Here is a 22,229-nt window from a genome sequence, read left to right on the forward strand (position 1 = left end):
GTTTCTATCGCTTCCTTTCCCTTCCTCTCTGAAATCAATAAAAATATATTTTAGAAATGATTACTTTTTAAAAATTATTTTAAAACTATTATGCTTTTAAAATCATGATAGTTTTATAAACATGCTTTCCCCCCCTCTGTATCCTTTTTCATTGTTTTAACAAAATGTGTAAGGGAATTGAATATTCCTGTGTGCAACTGTTGAGATTTCTTGTTGTACTCTCTTTCCATGTTTCTCTGAGGTAAATTAGTCTGTTTATCCTCATCTGTATTTATTGTTGTTATTAAATGACACGTGGTTATTAAAACACAATACCTTGCCATAAGTAAACTGTTTTTTGTTGTTGTCGGAGTCAATCAAAACCTGTGGTTTTAATGAGACAGGGAATTGGTTATGCTTAGTATTTTTGTCACATATTGGTAGAAATATATATGGCCATATTTGCAACAACATGCCAGTAATTTATGCTGAGGGGAGGCCAGTATGAATTATATATATATATATATAAATATATATATATATAAATATATATATAAATATATATATATATATATATATATATATATATATATATATATATACATTTTAAGCCTACAGCACCCAGTATTCATGAATTATACTTTTTAATGAAAATACATACTTTGGGCACAGGTGTTAAGTACATACCTTCTGCAGTTGCTTTAGTGAATAAAACATTTATATTCTAAATAAAAGGTATTTATTAACCTGCTCCTATGCTAATGAAAATCTGTAAAATTTTTTCATATAACCGTAACAATAGCACATTAAAAAAATATTTTTATTGATTTCAGAGAGGAAGGGAGAGGGAGAGAGAGAGAGAGATAGAAACATCAATGATGAGAGAGAATCTTTGATTGGCTGCCTCCTGCACACCCCCTAGTGGGGATTGAGCCCACAACCAGGGCATGTGCCCTTGGACCGGAATCTAACCTGGGACCCTTCAGTCTGTAGGCCAATGCTCTATCCACTGAGGAAAACTGGCTAGGGCAGTGATGGCGAACCTTTTGAGCTTGGTGTGTCAGCATTTTGAAAAACCTTACTCTGGTGCCGTGTCACATATAGAAATTTTTTGATATTTGCAACCATAGTAAAACAAAGACTTATATTTTTGATATTTATTTTATATATTTAAATGCCATTTAACAAAGAAAAATCAACCAAAAAAATGAGTTTGCGTGTCACCTCTGACACGCGTGTCATAGGTGCGCCATCACTGGGCTAGGGCCAATAATAGCTTTAAGCTTTTTATTTTAAAAGAAAAATATTTTAAAACTCAGAGGAAAAAAAGGAGGAAGGGAGATGGAGTGACAATCATTATCCACCCAGTATTAATGTTAACCTATATGTTGGAATAGTCTCTTAATACCTCAGTTTAAAAAAAATCTGCATAGAAGTTTGAGTATTTTTTGTCTTAGCCAAAACACCGCTATAATCCTGTAGTCTGATGAAGCCTTTTCTTAATCCTGTTAATGATATCTGTATCCAAGCCCAAGCCGGGAGATATCACAAATTCTGAATTGGTAAGAATGAGAAATAATGAGGCAGTTCTGGGTTGAATTTTTTCCCCCTTAGAAATCTGCATAAAGCAAACAATCCCTCCCTCCTATTTGTAAAGAAAGGCGATATCTTTGTGAACTTGAGCTAGTTCATCTGGTCTCAGCCCAGGATAGTCAAACAATTGCATATCCGTTGCACAACTATTATAACTGTATTAGGCGTTAAAAATACCATTGTTGCAGTAAAGATTAGTGTCTGCATGATTTTTCTCTCTTGGCTTCTTTTTCGTGCATAGCACTAATAGTGAAGCGGAACAGGTGGTAATTGTCACTGGCACACTGAGACTTGTGAATAGCATCTGTTTGTCTCTTTTACCATGCAGTGGTTAGCATAACCTTCTCTTTACTGCTCTCCTGTGTGTATGATAAAAGTCTATCATGAGTCATTAAAAGGTGCTAATTCGCATTCTTCTTCTTTTTTTTTTTTAACATGATGGAATAGGTAAAGAAGAAAGTCCATCTGGTGACTAAATATGATTATGATGTGAATCACACAATTAAAAAGGTATAATACTTGTGAGGTTATATTACAGAATATTGGATCAAATAATGTGTGTCAAAGATAATTCCAAGCCACAGTAGTTCCATAAATAGATGCATTAGTTAGTAGTGGTATAGTCTAGATTTTGGTTTTCATACCTAAAAAAAATTATTTACTTGGTTTTAAACAATAACACATTTAAATTCTTATGGTTTTTACCTTCTTGTACTTATTTGGTTTTTTTTTAATTTTTTAATTTTTTTATTGATTAAGATATTACATATGTGTCCTTGTCCCCACGTTACCCTCTAACACCCCCCCGCCCCCCGCTCATGCCCTCACCCCCCTGTTGTCCGTGTCCATTGGTTAGGCCTATATGCTTGCATATAAGTCCTTTGGTTGATCTTTCCCCCTTCCCTCTCCCCTCCCCTACCTTCCCTCCAAGGCCCGACAGTCCAATCAATGCCTCTCCGTCTCTGGATCAGCCCTTGTTCATCAGTTTATGTTGTTCATTATATTCCACAAATGAGTGAGATCCTGTGGTATTTATCCGCTCTCCAGCTCCATCCATGCTGTGGCAAATGGTAAGAGTTCCTTTTTCTTCTTCCTCTTCTTAAAGAATACCTTTCAGCATTTCATATAATCCTGGTTTGGTGGTGATGAACTCCTTTAGCTTTTTCTTATCCGTGAAGCTCTTTATCTGACCTTCAGTTCTGAATGATAGCTTTGCTGGATAAAGTAATCTTAGTTGTAGGTTCTTGGTATTCATCACTTTGAATATTTCTTGCCACTCCCTTCTGGCCTGCATGGTTTCTGTTGAGAAATTAGCTGACAGTCGTATGGGTACTCCCTTGTAGGTAACTGACTGTCTTTCTCTTGCTGCTTTTAAGATTCTCTCTTTATCTTTTGCTCTTGGCATTTTAATTATGATGTGTCTTGGTGTGGTCCTCTTTGGATTCCTTTTGTTTGGGGTTGTCTGCGCTTCCTGAACTTGTAAGTGCATTTCTTTCACCAGGTAGGGGAAGTTTTCTGTCATTATTTCTTCAAAAAGGTTTTTAATATCTTGCCCTCTCTCTTCTTCTGGTACCCCTATAATTCTGATGTTGGTACGCTTGAAGTTGTCCCAGAGGTTCCTTACACTATCTTCATATTTTTGGAATCTCTTTTCTTTTTTCTTTTTCGGTTGGGTATTTTTTGTTTCTTTGTATTTCAAATCTTTGACTTGATTCTTGGGATCCTCTTATCTGCTGTTGGATCTCTGTAAATTATTCTTTATTTCAGTCAGTGCATGCTAAATTTTTAGTTGGTCCTTTTCCATGTCCTCCATGGTCTCAGTATACTTATTGAGGGATTCATTAAATTTATTGGCGGTTTCCATAAAATTCTTGAAAAACCTTATAAACGTGGCCTTGAACTCTATATCCAGTCGTTTGCTTCCCTCCATTTCTGCCATTTGTGACCTGTTTCTTTGTCTCCGCATTTTGGCTGCTTCCCTGTGTTGATAGAGTGGCCCTGCGTGCCAGGTGTCCTGTAGGACCCAGTGGCTCAGCCTCCCCAGTTACCTGAGGTGGACACTCTTGGTGCACTCTTGGTGCCTTGGTTGTTGTAGGATCACTGGGAGGAATTGACCTCCAGGCCAATTGGCTGTGAGAATCAGCTGTGTCTGAAGTGGGAGAACTTCTGTGCTGAAGACACCCTTCTGGGGCAAGACTTGCTTCAGTGGGGCTTTGGTGCTCACTGAGTCTGCGCCCTGAGTGTGTCCCTTATAGATCTGAGGAGTTGCAATCTGGATGGTCCCCCTCTGACCACTGGGTGCAGTGGCTCCTGGATCTAAGGAGGTGCTAATTGAGCCTCTGCCTGAGGCCACACAGCAGGAGCCACGAAGAGGCTCAGCTGTGAAGCAATGCAAGCCGCTGCGGGGCCTTGGGCCTTCTCCTGGAAGTTCCGGGTCTGCCTGGCTCGGCTGCAGTTAGGTACATTCACATGCAAAAGCCTCTGCTGCAGCCTGGGTGGGGCGGGGTCTCAGGGAATCAAAGGGCGGAGCAAGCCTCTATGGCTGATTCTCCGCCCAGCCCTAAGGAGTCCCGCGTCTCAGTGATCCGATAATTACTGCAAGCACCTCTGAGGGAAAGCCGCCCTCAAGTTCACCCGCTGCCCGACAGTGCAGCTTCTCCCCGTATGAGTCCTGGGTCCCCAGAGACTTCCCGGAACCGGAGTTCAGAGCAGTCGGGAGCTTGTGATTCAAAAAGACAGCCGCGTCCTCAGGTGCCACCCGCTTTCCGCGCGCTCGAGCCTCCGTACCTCTGCACTTCACCTCCGCAGCTCCTCTGGCTCTCAGCGTGCTTTTCTTTCCTTCTAGTTGTAGAATTTACACTCAGCCAGCCTTCCTGTTGTTCTGGATGATGTCTGCTCTGTCCTTTGCGGTATTTTTCAATTGTTGTGGGAGGCGGCAATTTCCCGATGTTTATCTATGCCGCCATCTTAGTTTCTCCTATTTGGTTTTATTGAGCCCACTTTTAAATGTCATAGTGTGGTATTTGTTTATGTATATTGATATAAATGCATACTTAATTACTCTTTTTATCTTTTTATTATGGAAAAAATAGAGAATTGTATAATGAACTTTCATGTATCCGTCACCCAACTATTTCCTTCACCCACCATTTTCTCTGTCTCATAGCCATTTTGAAGCATATTCCAGACATGTCATCGGTAGATATTTTAGTGTGTATCTCTGGAAGTCAAGGACTACTTTTTGTTGTTGTTAATCCTCACCTGATGATATTTTTTTTTCATTGATTTTAAGATAGAATAAAAAGGAGGGAGAGGGAGAAAGGGAGAAGGAGGGAGGAAGACAGAGAGAGAGGACAGAGAGAGAGAGAGAGAAAGAGACAGAGAGAAAGAGACAGAGAGAAACATTGATGTGAGAGACACTTTGCATACCAAGCACGCCTGACCAGGGCCAGGGCCAGGGCTTGGGGAAATTGTACCCAAGATCCTTGGATACATGGGCCGAGGCTCTGTCCACTGAGCCACACCAATCAGGGTGTATTTTCTTTCTTATACGCTGAAAATTCTACTTCTCAGCGACACTAACAGTTGCCAATTGGTTTGTTTGTTTATTTTTTATTTCAGAGAGGAAGGGAGAGGGAGAGAGAGAGAGAGAGAAACATCAATGATGAGAGAGAATCATTGATCAGCTGCCTTTTGCACTCCCCACACTGGGGATCGAGCCCACAACCCAGGCTTATGCCCTGACTGGGAATCAAACTGTGACCTCCTGGTTCATAGATCAATGCTCAACCGAGTCACGTCCTCCTGGCACAGTTGCCCATTCGTTTTATACAAGATTCACACACAGTTTCTACACTACAGCAATAATACTAGTGAAAACAGATTGTACACCCCCATTCTTTTTATTATGTAGGTATATCTCACTAGGGATGCCTAGTCACATTGCTGTGTTTTAAAGTCACTTGAGTGTATAGGATTATGTGTTTCATTTTGTCTTTTAGGAACTTTTAAAGTAGTTTTGCTTTATAATTATGAGAAGTATTTTTTTAGTTCAAAGTTAAATGTAAAGGGAAAAACATAATATTCACAGAAATCTGACTTCTACCTCCTATTCATCCTATTTACCTCCTCTCTCACAGGAAGCCTTTTTATAGTTTATTTTAAAATTTATTTTAAACATAAGCATGTATTTTTAAAACCCTCCCTTAGATAAGCAGAAGAGTAGTATATACAGTCTTCACCATCTTGCTTTTTTCACTGTATAAATATATAGTTCCATAATGTATAGAGACAGCCCTCATTTCACAGCATCTGGGCTCACACACCACCGTTTATCCCACCTTTCCCGGATTGATGGACATTTGTGTTCCTTCTACGTTTGTGTTATTGCAAATGGTGCTGCAATAAATAACTTTGTGCTGTTTGCGTTTTCACCAGCATAGCATTGGGAGATTCCTAGAAGTGGGGTTGTTGGGTCAAAAGGTAAATTCGTATGCAAGTGTGCTAGATATTGCCAATTTCCCTTCCATAGGCAAATGATGTGTATCAGTAATGTATGAGAGTGCCAGTAGAGAACGCTGTCAAACTCAGGGCTATTTGCCAATCTCATAGGTGAGCAATATATGTCAGTACAGTTTCACTTTGCATTTCTCTCGTGTGCAAGATGAACATCTTTTCCTGTTAGTGGGAGGAATGGGTCCAATTTTTATGATTTCTATGTGATTATCCAGTTATCCTAACATCATTTGTTAGAAAAATCCACCTTTTCCCTACTGTTTGAGATACTTTTATTAATTGATACTACATTTCTATACGCTCCTGTCTTTTCTGTTGGCCTGTCTTATACTTATTCACCTCTACCAAACTTTTAATTATAAACGTAATTGACCAACTCTTCCTTATTGTGTTTTTCTTTGACAGTTTTTTGGAGGCTGTTTTCCCTGGTTTGTTCTTTCAGGTAAACTTTAAATAATTCTTCTATATCCAATAAAAGACAGTATTTTTATTGGGGCTGTGCTACATTAATTTATAGAGAATGGACATCTGTATGATGTGTCTTTTTTATGTAAGGACATGGTTTGTTTGTCTTTCCTGATGTTTAAAATCTACTTCTGTGTATCTCAGAAATATTTTATGGTTTCCATGTATATCCTCTAACTGGTTTTGGTTTGTAAATATGAAAGCTGTTGATTTTATATAATATTATAACCTACCACTTCACTAATGTCTTTCTACTTTTAGTAACTTTCCCCCATTGAGTTCCATTGATTTATTATCATTGTTTTCCCAAATATATAATTATGCCACCTATAAAGAGATGTTTTCCATCTTCCTGTCCATTCTTAAGCCTCAGTGATTTCTTCTCTTTAATTGTATTGGTTAATATTTTCAACCTTTGAAGAGCTTCCAGATCGGTGAACACCTTGAGGTGCTGGGAGAGTGGTACACCTGAAGAAGGAATGGAAGTTCTGTCCCTTCCCGTGTGTGCTGCCCTATGCAGCTCTTCCATTTGGCCTTCCTGAGTTATATCCATTACAATAAATACCTAATCGGGAGTAAAGTGCTTTCCTGAGTTCTGTGAGTTATTCTAGCAAATTATGGAACCTGAGGAGGGGGGTCGTGGGAACCCTCGATTGATGACAGGCCTCCATTGGGTCTGAAGTGGGGGCAGTCCTGTAGGACCTCCCATGAGCTCCAGGTGGATAGTATCAGAATTGAACTGAGTTGTAGGACACCTGCTGTTGGCTAGAGAATTCATTGACATGGGAAAAACAAAAACACATTTGATGTTAGAAGTGAAGTATTCATAGTATCGAAAAGAAAAAACAAAAGTTTAGGTAGTAGAGTAGAATAAAAAAATGTGGCTCTGGAAATTAAATTCTTTCCTCTTCTCCCAAGTTTTTGTTGCTGCTTTTTGTAATTGTTTCTTTAGTCAGTTTTCTGAAGTAATTTTGTAGTCTGTATTTTTTTGTTGTGTGTGGCCACTGAATTCTGCTTGGTTAGATTAGTGGTCAGCTAATGATTGAACAGAGATTTTTTTTTTAAACCACATATAACCAATAAGCCTCCTTGTCTTTTTTCATTGGCTCTGTGAGGATATTGGGGCATGCTTTTAACACTCATCCATGCAATGACAACTCTGCATTAGCCTTCACTTCCTGTTGCATAGATATCAGCTGGAGATGGGAGATTAGAGCCTATCACTCCTTTCCTGAGCATGCACACACTTAACAATTTCTTAATATTATCAAATATCCAATCAACATTCAACTTTCTCTCATTTTCTTTTTTTTTTCTTTTTTTTTTCTTTTTTTAAATTAAATCTTTATTGTTCAGATTATTACATTTGTTCCTCTTTTTTTCCCCCCATAACTCCCCTCCTCCCAGTTCCCGCCCCACCCTCCGCCCTCACTCCCCACCCACTGTCCTCTTCCATAGGTGCACGATTTTTGTCCAGTCTCTTCCCACATCTCCCACACCCCTTTCCCCCCCAAGAATAGTCAGTCCATTCCCTTTCTATGTCCCTGATTCTATTATAATCACCAGTTCATTCTGTTCATCAGATTATTTATTCACTTGATTCTTAGATTCACTTGTTGATAGATGCATATTTGTTGTTCATAATTTGTATCTTTACCTTTTTCTTCCTCTTCCTCTTCTTAAAGGATACCTTTCAGCATTTCATATAATCCTGGTTTGGTGGTGATGAACTCCTTTAGCTTTTTCTTATCTGTGAAGCTCTTTATCTGACCTTCAATTCTGAATGATAGCTTTGCTGGATAAAGTAATCTTGGTTGTAGGTTCTTGGTATTCATCACTTTGAATATTTCTTGCCACTCCCTTCTGGCCTGCAAAGTTTCTGTTGAGAAATCAGCTGACAGTCGTATGGGTATTCCCTTGTAGGTAACTGAGTTTCTTTCTCTTGCTGTTTTTAAGATTCTCTCTTTATCTTTTGCTCTTGGCATTTTAATTATGATGTGCCTTGGTGTGGTCCTCTTTGGATTCCTTTTGTTTGGGGTTCTCCGCGCTTCTTGGACCTGTAAGTCCATTTCTTTCACCAGGTGGGGGAAGTTTTCTGTCATTATTTCTTCAAATAGGTTTTTTTTTTTTTTTTTTTTAAATTAAATCTTTATTGTTCAGATTATTACATTTGTTCCTCTTTTTTCCCCCCCCCCCGTAACTCCCCTCCTCCCAGTTCCCGCCCCACCCTCCGCCCTCACTCCCCACCCACTGTCCTCATCCATAGGTGCACGATTTTTGTCCAGTCTCTTCCCACATCTCCCACACCCCTTTCCCCCCCAAGAATAGTCAGTCCATTCCCTTTCTATGTCCCTGATTCTATTATAATCAACAGTTCATTCTGTTCATCAGATTATTAATTCACTTGATTCTTAGATTCACTTGTTGATAGATGCATATTTGTTGTTCATAATTTGTATCTTTACCTTTTTCTTCCTCTTCCTCTTCTTAAAGGATACCTTTCAGCATTTCATATAATCCTGGTTTGGTGGTGATGAACTCCTTTAGCTTTTTCTTATCTGTGAAGCTCTTTATCTGACCTTCAATTCTGAATGATAGCTTTGCTGGATAAAGTAATCTTAGTTGTAGGTTCTTGGTATTCATCACTTTGAATATTTCTTGCCACTCCCTTCTGGCCTGCAAAGTTTCTGTTGAGAAATCAGCTGACAGTCGTATGGGTATTCCCTTGTAGGTAACTGAGTTTCTTTCTCTTGCTGTTTTTAAGATTCTCTCTTTATCTTTTGCTCTTGGCATTTTAATTATGATGTGCCTTGGTGTGGTCCTCTTTGGATTCCTTTTGTTTGGGGTTCTCCGCGCTTCTTGGACCTGTAAGTCCATTTCTTTCACCAGGTGGGGGAAATTTTCTGTCATTATTTCTTCAAATAGGTTTTTTTTTTTTTTTTTTTAAATTAAATCTTTATTGTTCAGATTATTACATTTGTTCCTCTTTTTTTCCCCCCCCCCGTAACTCCCCTCCTCCCAGTTCCCGCCCCACCCTCCGCCCTCACTCCCCACCCACTGTCCTCATCCATAGGTGCACGATTTTTGTCCAGTCTCTTCCCACATCTCCCACACCCCTTTCCCCCCCAAGAATAGTCAGTCCATTCCCTTTCTATGTCCCTGATTCTATTATAATCAACAGTTCATTCTGTTCATCAGATTATTAATTCACTTGATTCTTAGATTCACTTGTTGATAGATGCATATTTGTTGTTCATAATGTGTATCTTTACCTTTTTCTTCCTCTTCCTCTTCTTAAAGGATACCTTTCAGCATTTCATATAATCCTGGTTTGGTGGTGATGAACTCCTTTAGCTTTTCCTTATCTGTGAAGCTCTTTATCTGACCTTCAATTCTGAATGATAGCTTTGCTGGATAAAGTAATCTTGGTTGTAGGTTCTTGGTATTCATCACTTTGAATATTTCTTGCCACTCCCTTCTGGCCTGCAAAGTTTCTGTTGAGAAATCAGCTGACAGTCGTATGGGTATTCCCTTGTAGGTAACTCGGTTTCTTTCTCTTGCTGCTTTTAAGATTCTCTCTTTATCTTTTGCTCTTGGCATTTTAATTATGATGTGTCTTGGTGTGGTCCTCTTTGGATTCCTTTTGTTTGGGGTTCTCCGCGCTTCTTGGACCTGTAAGTCCATTTCTTTCACCAGGTGGGGGAAGTTTTCTGTCATTATTTCTTCAAATAGGTTTTCAATATCTTGCTCTCTCTCATCTTCTGGCACCCCTATAATTCTGATGTTGGTACGCTTGAAGCTGTCCCAGAGGCTCCTTACACTATCCTCGCATTTTTGGATTCTTTTTTCATTTTGCTTTTCCGGTTGGATGTTTTTTGCTTCCTCGCATTTCAAATCATTGACTTGATTCTTGCGCTCCTCTGGTCTGCTGTCGGGCGTCTGTATAATATTCGTTATTTCAGTCCGTGTATGCTTAATTTCTCGTTGGTTCCCCAATATAAGATCGAGGGTCTTATTAGTTTTCGTGTAGATCTCATTAAGTTTATCGACAGCTTCTAAACAGTTCTTGAGGGACCTTAAAAGTGTGGTTCTGAACTCTATTTCTTCCATTGATAATTTTGTCCTGTTTCTTTGTCTCCGCATTTTGTTATGCTTCCTTGGTGTACCCCCTAGTGGTCTTTGTTCGAAGTCTTATAGTTAAATCTTGATTGTTGTAGCTAATTCCAGGGAGGGTTTGACCTCCAGGCCAAGTGGCTATGAGAATCAGCTGTGTCAGCAGTGAGAGAACTTCTGTCCTCTAGGGAGGTGCTAATCTAGCCTTTGCCTGAGGCTATCCGGCAAATGCCTTTGCCTGAGGCTATCCGGCAAATGCCTCCGTGCAGGGCTTGGGCGGGGCGGGTCGCACAGGATCAACAGGGTGGGCCGGAGAGAGCAGTTATGGCGGCTCTCAGTCCTGTCCCCAGGGGCTCTGCCTCTCTGAGTCCCAGCACCCGCTGCAAAGCTCGGAGAGAAAGCTGCACTCGCTCTGACCGAAGCCAGACAGTCCCGCTTCTCGCGTTTGAGTCTGGGTCCCTAAAGACTCGCCCGGATCTGGTGCTCAGAGTCTGCGACTCCCTCCCGATTGAAAACAACAACCTCGCCCTCCACCGCCAGCCCGCTCCGCGCACTCCGCACCTCAGAATTTGACTTCACCACTGCGCCTCCTCTGAGTGTCCGTGTGCGTTTCTCTTTCCTCCTAGTTGTAGGACTTCCACTCAGCCAGCGTTTCTGTGGTTCTGGGTGATGTCCGTTCCGTGTTTTAGTTTCACTTTTGAAGTAGTTGTTCAAAGCAGCAAACTCCGGCGTTAACCTATGCCGCCATCTTGGTTCTCCTCCAAATAGGTTTTCAATATCTTGCTCTCTCTCATCTTCTGGCACCCCTATAATTCTGATGTTGGTACGCTTGAAGCTGTCCCAGAGGCTCCTTACACTATCCTCGCATTTTTGGATTCTTTTTTCATTTTGCTTTTCTGGTTGGATGTTTTTTGCTTCCTTGCATTTCAAATCATTGACTTGATTCTTGCGCTCCTCTGGTCTGCTGTCGGGCGTCTGTATAATATTCGTTATTTCAGTCCGTGTGTGCTTAATTTCTAGTTGGTTCCCCAATATAAGATCGAGGGTCTTATTAGTTTTCGTGTAGATCTCATTAAGTTTATCGACAGCTTCTAAACAGTTCTTGAGAGACCTTAAAAGTGTGGTTCTGAACTCTATTTCTTCCATTGACAATTTTGTCCTGTTTCTTTGTCTCCGCATTTTGTTATGCTTCCTTGGTGCACCCCCTAGTGGTCTTTGTTCGCAGTCTTATAGATAAATCTTGATTGTTGTAGCTAATTCCAGGGAGGGTTTGACCTCCAGGCCAAGTGGCTATGAGAATCAACTGTGTCAACAGTGAGAGAACTTCTGTCCTCTAGGGAGGTGCTAATCTAGCCTTTGCCTGAGGCTATCCGGCAAATGCCTCTGTGCAGGGCGTGGGCAGGGCGGGTCGCACAGGATCAACAGGGTGGGCCAGAGAGAGCAGTTATGGCGGCTCTCAGTCCTGTCCCCAGGGGCTCTGCCTCTCTGAGTCCCAGCACCCGCTGCAAAGCTCGGAGAGAAAGCTGCACTCGCTCTGACCGAAGCCAGACAGTCCCGCTTCTCCCGTTTGAGTCTGGGTCCCTAAAGACTCGCCCGGATCTGGAGCTCAGAGTCTGCGACTCCCTCCCGATTGAAAACGCCAACCCCGCCCTCCGCCGCCAGCCCGCTCCGCGCACTCCGCACCTCAGAATTTGACTTCAGCACTGCGCCTCCTCTGAGTGTCCGTATGCGTTTCTCTTTCCTCCTAGTTGTAGGACTTCCACTCAGCCAGCGTTCCTGTGGTTCTGGGTGATGTCCGTTCCGTGTTTTAGTTTCACTTTTGAAGTAGTTGTTCAAAGCAGCAAACTCCGGCGTTAACCTATGCCGCCATCTTGGTTCTTCTCCCTCTCTCATTTTCTCATAATTTTTTAAACATATTTGTTTGAATCAGGATCAAATTAAATTCCATAAATTGCGATCAGTTAATGTGCCTTTTAATCTCTTTTTTAAAAATCAATTGGTCTTCTCAACATTTTAAAGGACCTACTTTGTACAAGGGCTATGGAGTTTGTAAAGGAAGATAGATAGCTTAAATTACTTAGTAGGAGAAAGAATTGCATACGCAAAGACTATATAAAACCAAGTCTGATGTGATAGGATTTGGATGAATAAATTGTTGGGAAATTTGAGAAAAGGAAAAGGATATTTTTTATCATCTTTAGGTCATAATGATTGGTGTGCAGAAAGGCCTATGCTGGGCAGAAAGTAGACAAAAATAAAGAGTGGCAACCTCCACCAGGTTCCAAAGGACTTCATTGATGTCAAGATTGCTGAGCCAAAGGAATAAAATACCTGTGTGTTTTTTTTTAACGATTTCCTTTAGAACAACTCCATGTGAGATTATTTATTGATCACTGCAGCCAATTTGGACTTTCATTCTCATAGTCTTTAGTTCTTTATCTGCAAAGACTCCTAAGATAATTTGTATCACAAACTCAAAATTACTGAGGAGTCCTTTAGAATGGAGATTTTACTCTAGGGGAAATGGATGAGAGGGCAGCTTTAGGATAAAAGAGTAACCATACATATTTTAAGGGTGATTTAGACAGAGGGGGAAACCTCAGCAGGAGGACTTTTTGCCCATTCAATATTAGTGGTGCAATGTGTTTGGCAATGCAAGATCAGAACTAAGCTTTATTGTTCCTGCTTGCAAAGAATGCAAATAACACTGGTTTTGATAACCCTTTGACTATCCAGAATATTTAGAAATCTAAAGGAGATGCTTTTAACTGGTTCAGAAGGCAGTTTATTCATTTGTTCTATTTTTATCCTCTAATGGCCCACTGCAAGAAATAGGAGATATTTATGTCCTGTGACTAATGCCTCGTAATCGTGATGGACAATGACTTCTGTCATTTAAGAGCTACTTGAGGAAGGAGAAAGACCTTCAGTGATCAATAGGGCATTTAAAAAATCTAATAAACTGCTATTACTGCTTTAGTAATAAAAATATAATGGCTTGTTAGACATAAAAATTGCATGAAATTTATTTAAAGACAATTTTGGGGTCAGAATGGGAGATTTTCACATGTGATTATCCTGTTGATCAAGGTGAAAATGAATAACTTGCTTTTAGTAAGAAATGTAAGAGGGCATACCTATATTATTCTTTTTATCTGGTATGAGCCTTGGGAAATTTTAGATATTGGTGGCAGCTGCAATTTCAGAGTAATTATTGATGGTGATAGCTTTTCTTTGCATATTGGACAAATAGGGTGGCTTTGAAAAGCTATCAACATAAATAACTACTCTGAAATTGCAGCCACCACCAATATCTAACAGTAAGTAGCTTCTCCCCTTCTGGTCACACTACCCTAAAAAAATTAATTTATTCTTTGTTAGTGTGAGGTCCTCAGTTGACTGCTCTATCTAACAGAATCCAGCAGGGTTTCAGAGAAAAGATGCTTTCTGCTCTCTGACTTGGAGGAACTTTACGAGTCCAATTGCACCAGCACTCTATTTATTTCAAACAATAGTACGGAGATGAACTTTGGAACAACAGGCTGCTAATTCTCCTCTTCTGGACACTTGAAGCGTATCAGACTGCCCAAGAAGGGAGATACAGCTCCCTACAGAATATTCCATTGGATAATAAAATTCTCGAGCAGCTTGTTTTGAGTTGATGATCTATGTCAGTGTGTATATTTTATTTTTACATGCCATGAAAAAATAGAGCAATAATAACTCAGGGCATAAGGGCTTGTCAACTATTATTACCTTTAATGAAATGAAAGTCTCATTGGAAAAAGATGGGGAATTAATGACTTAAGCAATAAGCCAGCATCACTATATCCTGTACAAAAGAAATGTCAGGTACATCTCCCTTCTCAATAACTTTTCTCCCTCTGGCTTAGAGGAAATGATTTAGAAGCTGAAGAAATGCCCAAGTTTATTGGGAGACTAATGTGGTTATACCAAGGGCTGGGAATCCTGAATCCCTGCTGTTGTATATGAAATAACTATGAGCTCTGTTGAAGGTGCCAGTATAGGATAGTGTACAAGGTTGCCAGTGGCAATGCTTGGCATCTGGAGAACCATTCTAAGCTCATAAACCTGAAGGTCCTTATTAGAAGGTCCTAATTTGAATAGTTGGTACAGCATTGCTGGTGCTGACTCCTGTTCCCACCAGGCAGAGGATATTCCCTTAAAAGGATTTGCCCAAAGGGCCATATCACTTTCAATCATGTTCTTACACTGGATTCTACCCAGGATGTCCATCAGGAGACTCATATGCAAATGATGTCTGAGATTTTCACTTTCTACTTAGCTCAGAAAAACCTGGCAAAGGAACTATGATCATGTTCATTTTTTTCACCAACGAAACTATGCTAGTGTATGATTCATTCATTATTCTTTGTCACTAAATATATATAAGCAAAAATGTACCTCAAGTTTTGCCCTCCCTCCCTCTTTTTTAAAATTTATTTTCAAATTATAGTTGATATACAATATTATATTGGTTTCAGGTGTACAACATAGTAATTAGACATCTATATACCTTATACAGTAATCACCATAATAAGGCTAGTCACCATATATAGTTATTAGGATAGTATTGACTATATTTCCTGTGCTGTACATTATATTCTCATGACTTATTTTATAACTGCCAGTTTGTCCTTTTTATTAAATTTATTGGGGTGACATTGGTTAATAACACTATGTAAGTTTCAGGTGTACAATTCTATAATACAGCATCTATATATCGTGTTGTATGTTCACCCCCCATTCACCATATATTCTCCCCCAAGTCCCTTCTCCCCTGGTTACCACCATACTGTTGTCTGTGTCCATTGGTAAGTGATAGACCTCCCTTGGCCAGGCTCCCAGGTTCCCTCACCTGGCCCAAACCTCAGTCCCTTGGGCCTCCACTTGCCTGGAATGAGGACACTGTATTCAAGGCAATGTTGAAGGTAAAGAGGGCAGAGGTGGTTGAGAGAGATATCAGGAATTAGGAAGCAGTGGTTCCTTATCTCCAGAAGATACAGTCAGGAAGGGTAGATGAGAGGTGCACTTGAAAGATAGTTTATGATCCAGATAATATAATCCACAGGACATTATAGGATAGCTGTAATGATCTTTCAGTAAATATTTACTGTGCATCTACTTGCATGATACTTTTTGTTTAACTGACTAGTACCATGCATTACTATTGGGTATAGTTGAAAGAGAAATGTTCTGTTTATTCCAACATTGGGTCAGTATGTATTATATGAGATAAATTTATTTTAGTGAAATTGATCAGAATAGACTCAATTCTAAAGTTATACTTAATTTTTTTATATTTAGTTTTATAATTTAATGTTTCAGTATACCCACATATACCCAATATATCTAATGGAAAAAGCTCAAATTAACCTTTTGGGTTTTCTGTTTGTTTTATTAATTAGACAGTAAGTTATGCAATACTGAATTTGCTTTAATTTTGAATAATTCAGAAGGCTCGTTGTGACCTTGCATAGCCTCAAGGCAGATCAAATGATTCTGTAGACACATTGGCATGTAGATATATGTATTACCCAGATGTAAGAGCATACATAGTAAAAATGATATTGGATAGGATAGGAAGTGAAAGTACCTGTAACGGAATTGCAATTCACAGAATGCTGAATATATCCAAAGTTTAACCTTATTTGGGAATGGAAAGCATATGATCCAGCACAATTAAGGAAAAACACAACTTGTATTGAATACTTGTATGTACTGAACATACATAAAGCACTTGGTCCTGCTGACAAGTTGCACAGTAGGTTTGGAGAGCAGCAACCTCACCAAGAATTTTCAGTGTGCCAAAGAAATTAGACAAGGACCCAAGTAAGCAGGCTGTGAAGAGCTAAACTATGAGGGTGGCAGGAAGAAGTGCCTATATTAAGAATTGGGTAGCATGAAGGAAGAAAAACTGCCAGAAGGAAGGAAAAAACTGGCAATTAATTTGCTGGTGAGGACATAATCTTATTCTGGTCTGCATGAAGCAGACATCTTTACTTGGTGGTGTACCATTTGTTTCTCAAGTTTATAGTCATTTTGGAAAGCAGCAGAATACTTGAGTGTTCTAGAACTTTGGTCATTAAATGTTTTGTGTAGAGTGTGGTATGTTGAAAAGTTTGGGAACCTGAGGGAAGAGACCAAGATGGGAGAGCAGGTGAAAGCTACACTTACCTCCTTTCATGACCACATCAAAATTACAATTAAATTATTGAACAGTCAAACTGGATAACCAACTGAAGACTAGCTGAGTAGAAGTCCTATGATTAAGGATAAACGGAAAAAGCCACATCAAGATTGGTCGGAGAAGTGAAGATGCGAAACTGCTGGCCCCATCCACACCCATGTGTGGTGGTTGAGAATCCAGAGGGCTATCTGAGCTGCAAAGTCTTCTGTGAGAAGCAAGTTGCCCCATACTGGCCTCCCCAGCCCAGAGTGCCAGTGCCAGGAAGAGGAGGCCACATAACATCTGGCTGTGACAGTCAACAAGGATTTCATCTGCCTGGGTGAGATGAAAGGCTACTGGAAACCCGGGTGTCCTTAAAAAGACAGTACACAAAATCCCGCTTGCAAAGGCACTCACCTTGGGCTCTAGCAGAGGGACAGTACCTTGGAAGGTGCCGGAGTCATACAGGGAGAGAGTGAGTTGTGAGGCTTCAGGGAGAGGGTTGAAGGAACAGCCACCAAAGTCCCTGTGTTGAGTCTCCTGTACCACCCATACATGTGGTGTTTCCTGGGTCAAGCACTTCCCCCGCCAGAATTATCCTGGGGAGCTGCCTAGCTCCACCCTGATGGCTCCTAGAAGCCCTGTCCTACCCAGGTAGTGCACAGGCTCTAGGTTCTGCCCATGGCCAGCCTGTGCTTGCATTGCAGTCTTTCTGGAAACTCTTGAATTCTGGACAAGCTTGAGAGGTGGCAGATACACAGGGAGAGACTGAGTTGTGTGGTTTTAGGGCGAGGGCTATTTTCCAGCTGTGCCCTCCCTCCACATGGCCAAATCTTAATCTGCATTGGCATGATGAACTTACTAGCTCTACCCTGACAACTCCCTGAGACCCTGCCCCACCAAAAAGCTCTGCAGGCCCACAGGCAGTTGGTGGCTGGCCTCAGTTCCCTTGAGACATTTGCTGAGTGGCCTCAGACCCAGTACTGGAGCTAAGTTTGAATCTGTAATAGCCTGGAGAATACTGCTTGCCCTTACCTGGTGACTCCCTGAGAACCTTCTTCACACAATTCGTGTACTGCTGAGGGTCTTTCAGTGCCTGATCTAAATGGGCAGCAGGCTTTCACTGGTGGGTCTTGGGGTGCACTGGGCCTTTTGTTGACCTGCCCCAGGCCTGATACTGGTGGTAACCGACTTCAGTACACAACTTGGCCTCTCCCATATGTACCCAGGGCTGGCACAGGCAGCTACCAACTATGGATTGTTTTGTAGCTTCTAACCAGTAATCCAAGACCAATCATAGGCATTTCTGACATTGACTGGAACCAGAGTCCCTCCTAAGAAGCCCCAGAAACAACACACCCTGTAGCTGGCTTCAGACCACAATAGAGCATGACCCAATTAACTCCACAGTGGTACACCCAAGAGAGGTCTCAGCAGGCACCTAGCCCTGCTGGGGCAAGTCTGCCTCATGGGGTTAGCTCCTGCACAGCAGCTTGTACATTGCGGTTATGGCCAATCCTTACAGCTAGTCAGTCTGAGGGTCAGCCCCACTCATGGATGTGCCAATAGCTATCAAGGCTCAGCTATAGCAGGAGGGAAAACATAACCTACACAATAGATACTCCTGAAAACCTGGCTTAGGTGATCAGAGAGACTGTGCCACTAGGCCCCCTACTAGTCACCTTCTATATAAGGCCACCCAACCAAGACTGGGAAAAACAGAAACAAACTCAGAGAGGCAGCCAAAATGGAGAGACAAAGAAGCCCCAAATAAAAGAACAGGAGAAATCTCCAGAAAAAGAATTCAATGAAATGTAAGCAAGCAATCTATCAGATACAGAGTTCAAAAAAATGGTTAAAAGGATGCTCAAGGAACTTAGTGAGAATTTCAACAGCTTAAAAACGGACATAGAAACCATAAAAGAACTAGTCAGAAATGAACAATACTATACATGAAGAATACACTTGAAGGAATCAACAGCAAATTAGATGAAGCAGAGGATCGAATCTGCTATTTGGAAGACAAGGTAGCAGAAAACACCCAATCACAGAAGCAAAAAGAAAAAAGAATTTTTAAAAAATGAGGGTAGTTTAAGGGATGGCTGGGACAACATCAAGCATAACAACATCAACATCATAGGGGTGCCAAATGAGAAAAGAGTGAACAAGAGATTGAGAATCTATTTGAAAAAATAATTACTGAAAACTTCCCCAACTTGTGAAGGAAAAAAGCACACAAGTTCTGGAAGCACAGAGAATCCCAAACAAGATGAACCCCCAAAGTGCATGTGCTTTTTAGTAGCATAAATTTCTTCTTTAGTAGTGTCTTTAAGCAGGTAAACAAAAAAATTGCTAACACATTGTAATTTGTAGTGCAATTGAAAAGTAGAAATTGAAGCCCCGAATGGGACTAGTTCTATTTTGACAGATAATTGCAAGCTAAATTCTGAACTTCCCTTAAGCTATTTGTTTATTTATGCAAGTGTTTCATGAATTTACAATTTCTTAAATATGTTATTTCACTTAATACTTTCATATTCAGTGAAGGCTAAACTAGACCACAATAGTGAACAAATTAATAATATGATTATTCTACAGAAAATAAGTGGGTTACTGAGCTGTCATGAGTCAGGTGAAGAGCATTTCAAAAGAAAAATAGCACAGAGCCCTGGAGGTAGAACAGCTTTAGGAATGGAAAGCCCAGTGTGATGGTCCACGTGAGGGAGGGCAACACTGGAAAGAGACGAAATTGAGCAGGGGGCCAGAGGCCAGATCAAGCAAGGCCTAGAAGGCCACAGAGCAGTTTGGGTTTTATTTTAAAGGCGATGGAAAGCCTTTGAAAAGTCTGAGGTAGAGCAGGGATATGATCTGATTACAAGGATCTCTCAGTCTATTTCGGGGAAAATGGATTGGAAAATGGCCAGTCAAGATGGGATTAAGTAAAAAATAAACAAATAAACAAACATCATCTATAGGCACAGACAACAGTATGGTGATTGCCAGAGGGAAAGGGGGGTGGGAGGAGGTTGAAGAGGGCAAAGCGGGGATAAATGAGGGCAGAAAGACCTGACTTTGAGTGGTGCACGCATGGCACAGTATGTAGATGATGTGTTATTGAGCTGTACACCTGAAACATGTATGGTTTTATTAACCAATGTCACCCCAATACATTCAATAAAAAAATAAAACAAAGTGCATCAAAGTAGTCAATAGCATATTCATGTTGCAAGTAGCAAATTGTGACAAAGAATGTTGTTTTGAACTTTATTAGTTGAGCAGGTTTATTTAGTTTGGAAGTGCATTTTGGTTTATAATTTTAGAAGGACTATAAATAAGCATAAAGAATTTGTGTATAGTTTCATGCTTGTACATATTTAAACACCATCATAATAAAAATAATTTAAGTCTCCCCCCCCAAAGTTGGTACCATGGTGGCTCGGACCGGGCTGTTGGCATTGGAGATGGAAAGGAGTGTATGGTTTTGTGGTAAATTTGGAGCTGGAACCTACAGAAGTTGATGATGAATGGGATGTGGATGATGACGTAAGGGATGAATCAAGGATGAACGCCATGCGTTTTCATCCATACGCATCCTTTCCCCCTAGGTTATTTTCGCTTTTACTCAAAGCGAAGTCTGACAGCTCTTACAGAAAACACACACATTCAAGGCTTTAAAAAGTCTTGTGAAGCTCTTATGTAGAATTCTGAACACGTGGCTTTTGGCCAAAGGCAATAAAATTAAAACACGAACATTGGGTGCATAGCTAGCCAGATTGTGAGATCATATTGAAAAGTGCTTCTGTCTCTTGAACTACTTCTGACTGTAATATAAATTCTACCAGCCCCGCTAATTTTATATGCACAGAATGTGGTACAACTCCACAGGAAATATAAATTTTTCACTGACTAGCAGCCTGTAACTGCTTTAAGTGTAATTACACATTTTTCATTTAAGATCAATTTCACAAAATCGTTTTTATGACCTAAGGCTGCCTTCCTAATAATTGGGTGCAGCTAATTTATGAGGTTTTTTTGCATGTGTTGGTACTGGTATCATTCTCGCCTGGGTTTAATAGAAACAGGCTTGATGTGGATATGGGAAAGGTTCTCTGGTTTCATATTTTTTTCCCTTACGTTGATCCAGTGAATCCGCTTTTGTTTCTCAGCATATGCTGTTCTGTGAAAAGCCCATGATAACCTGTTTGTAACACAGCTCAGTAGACAAATGAGGATATTTTCCATTTAATTCTAAAGAAAATGCCCCCTCAGATCATAATTAAATCTGATCTCATTCACTTGGGGTAGCATGAATAATTCATGGGGTTTAGGCATAATCAGGTTCTAGGCTTTGGGAAATTTTTAGTTGATGTGCAAAGGTTATTTTTTTTTTCATTAAAGGAAAAGATCCCGTAGAGTTGTCTTCTATGCCAAGATCCAAGTGCAGTGGAGATTCCAGGAAAGAAGTGTAAGGGTCGTGGGGAGCCATGTCACTTTACACGGAGGGAAATATACTTGTGTACACACTTAATTCAATATGCTTATTTTAACCTGAATTTCCTCTGTTACTTAATTATGAGCAAGAAACCTGACTTCATTGAGTGGAAAGAATCTAGAATTAAGGGTGCATCCCCAAACTGGGGCTCTTTGCCACATGGGCCATCAGAGGAACTTGGCACTTGGGAATTTGTCCTCTGGCTGTGCTGAGCCAGGAATCCTAGAGAAGTAACCAGCAGGTTTGTCCAACCAGCTCTGTGTGAACTCTGACCCCACTGTCTCTATTTTTCCTTTTATAAAAAAAATATTTTTATTGATTTCAGAGAGGAAGGGAGAGATAGAAACATCGATGATGAGGGAGAATCATTGATCAGCTGCTTCCTGCATGCCCTCTACTGGGGATTGAGCCCAGAACCCCGGCATGTGCCCTTGGCCGGAATCAAACCCGGGACCCTTCAGTCCATAGGTCAACACTCTATCCCAGTGGTCGGCAAACTGCGGCTCACAAGCCACATGCGGCTCTTTGGCCCCTTGAGTGTGGCTCTTCCACAAAATCCCAACTTCTGTGCATGGGCCACGAAGTTTCAATTGCACTGTACATGCGCACCCGCACGTGGTATTTTGTGGAAGAGCCACACTCAGGGGGCCAAAGAGCCGCACGTGGCTCGCGAGCCGCAGTTTGCCGACCACTGCTATCCACTGAGCCAAACCAACTAGGCTCTATTTTTCTTTAGCAGGGACAGCTTGGATGTTTCAGTCTTATGTCTACGAGAGATATACAGTAGGTCTTCCCCTCTTCTTAGGGATGCCGACAGGGCATCGTTATAGTTGGGAAGTATGCAAGTATGATTCTTGCATTCAAAAGGAGCTTCATTTGGAG

The sequence above is a fragment of the Myotis daubentonii genome, chromosome 12 (genome assembly GCF_963259705.1).
Source record: "Myotis daubentonii chromosome 12, mMyoDau2.1, whole genome shotgun sequence".
NCBI lineage: Eukaryota > Metazoa > Chordata > Mammalia > Chiroptera > Vespertilionidae > Myotis > Myotis daubentonii.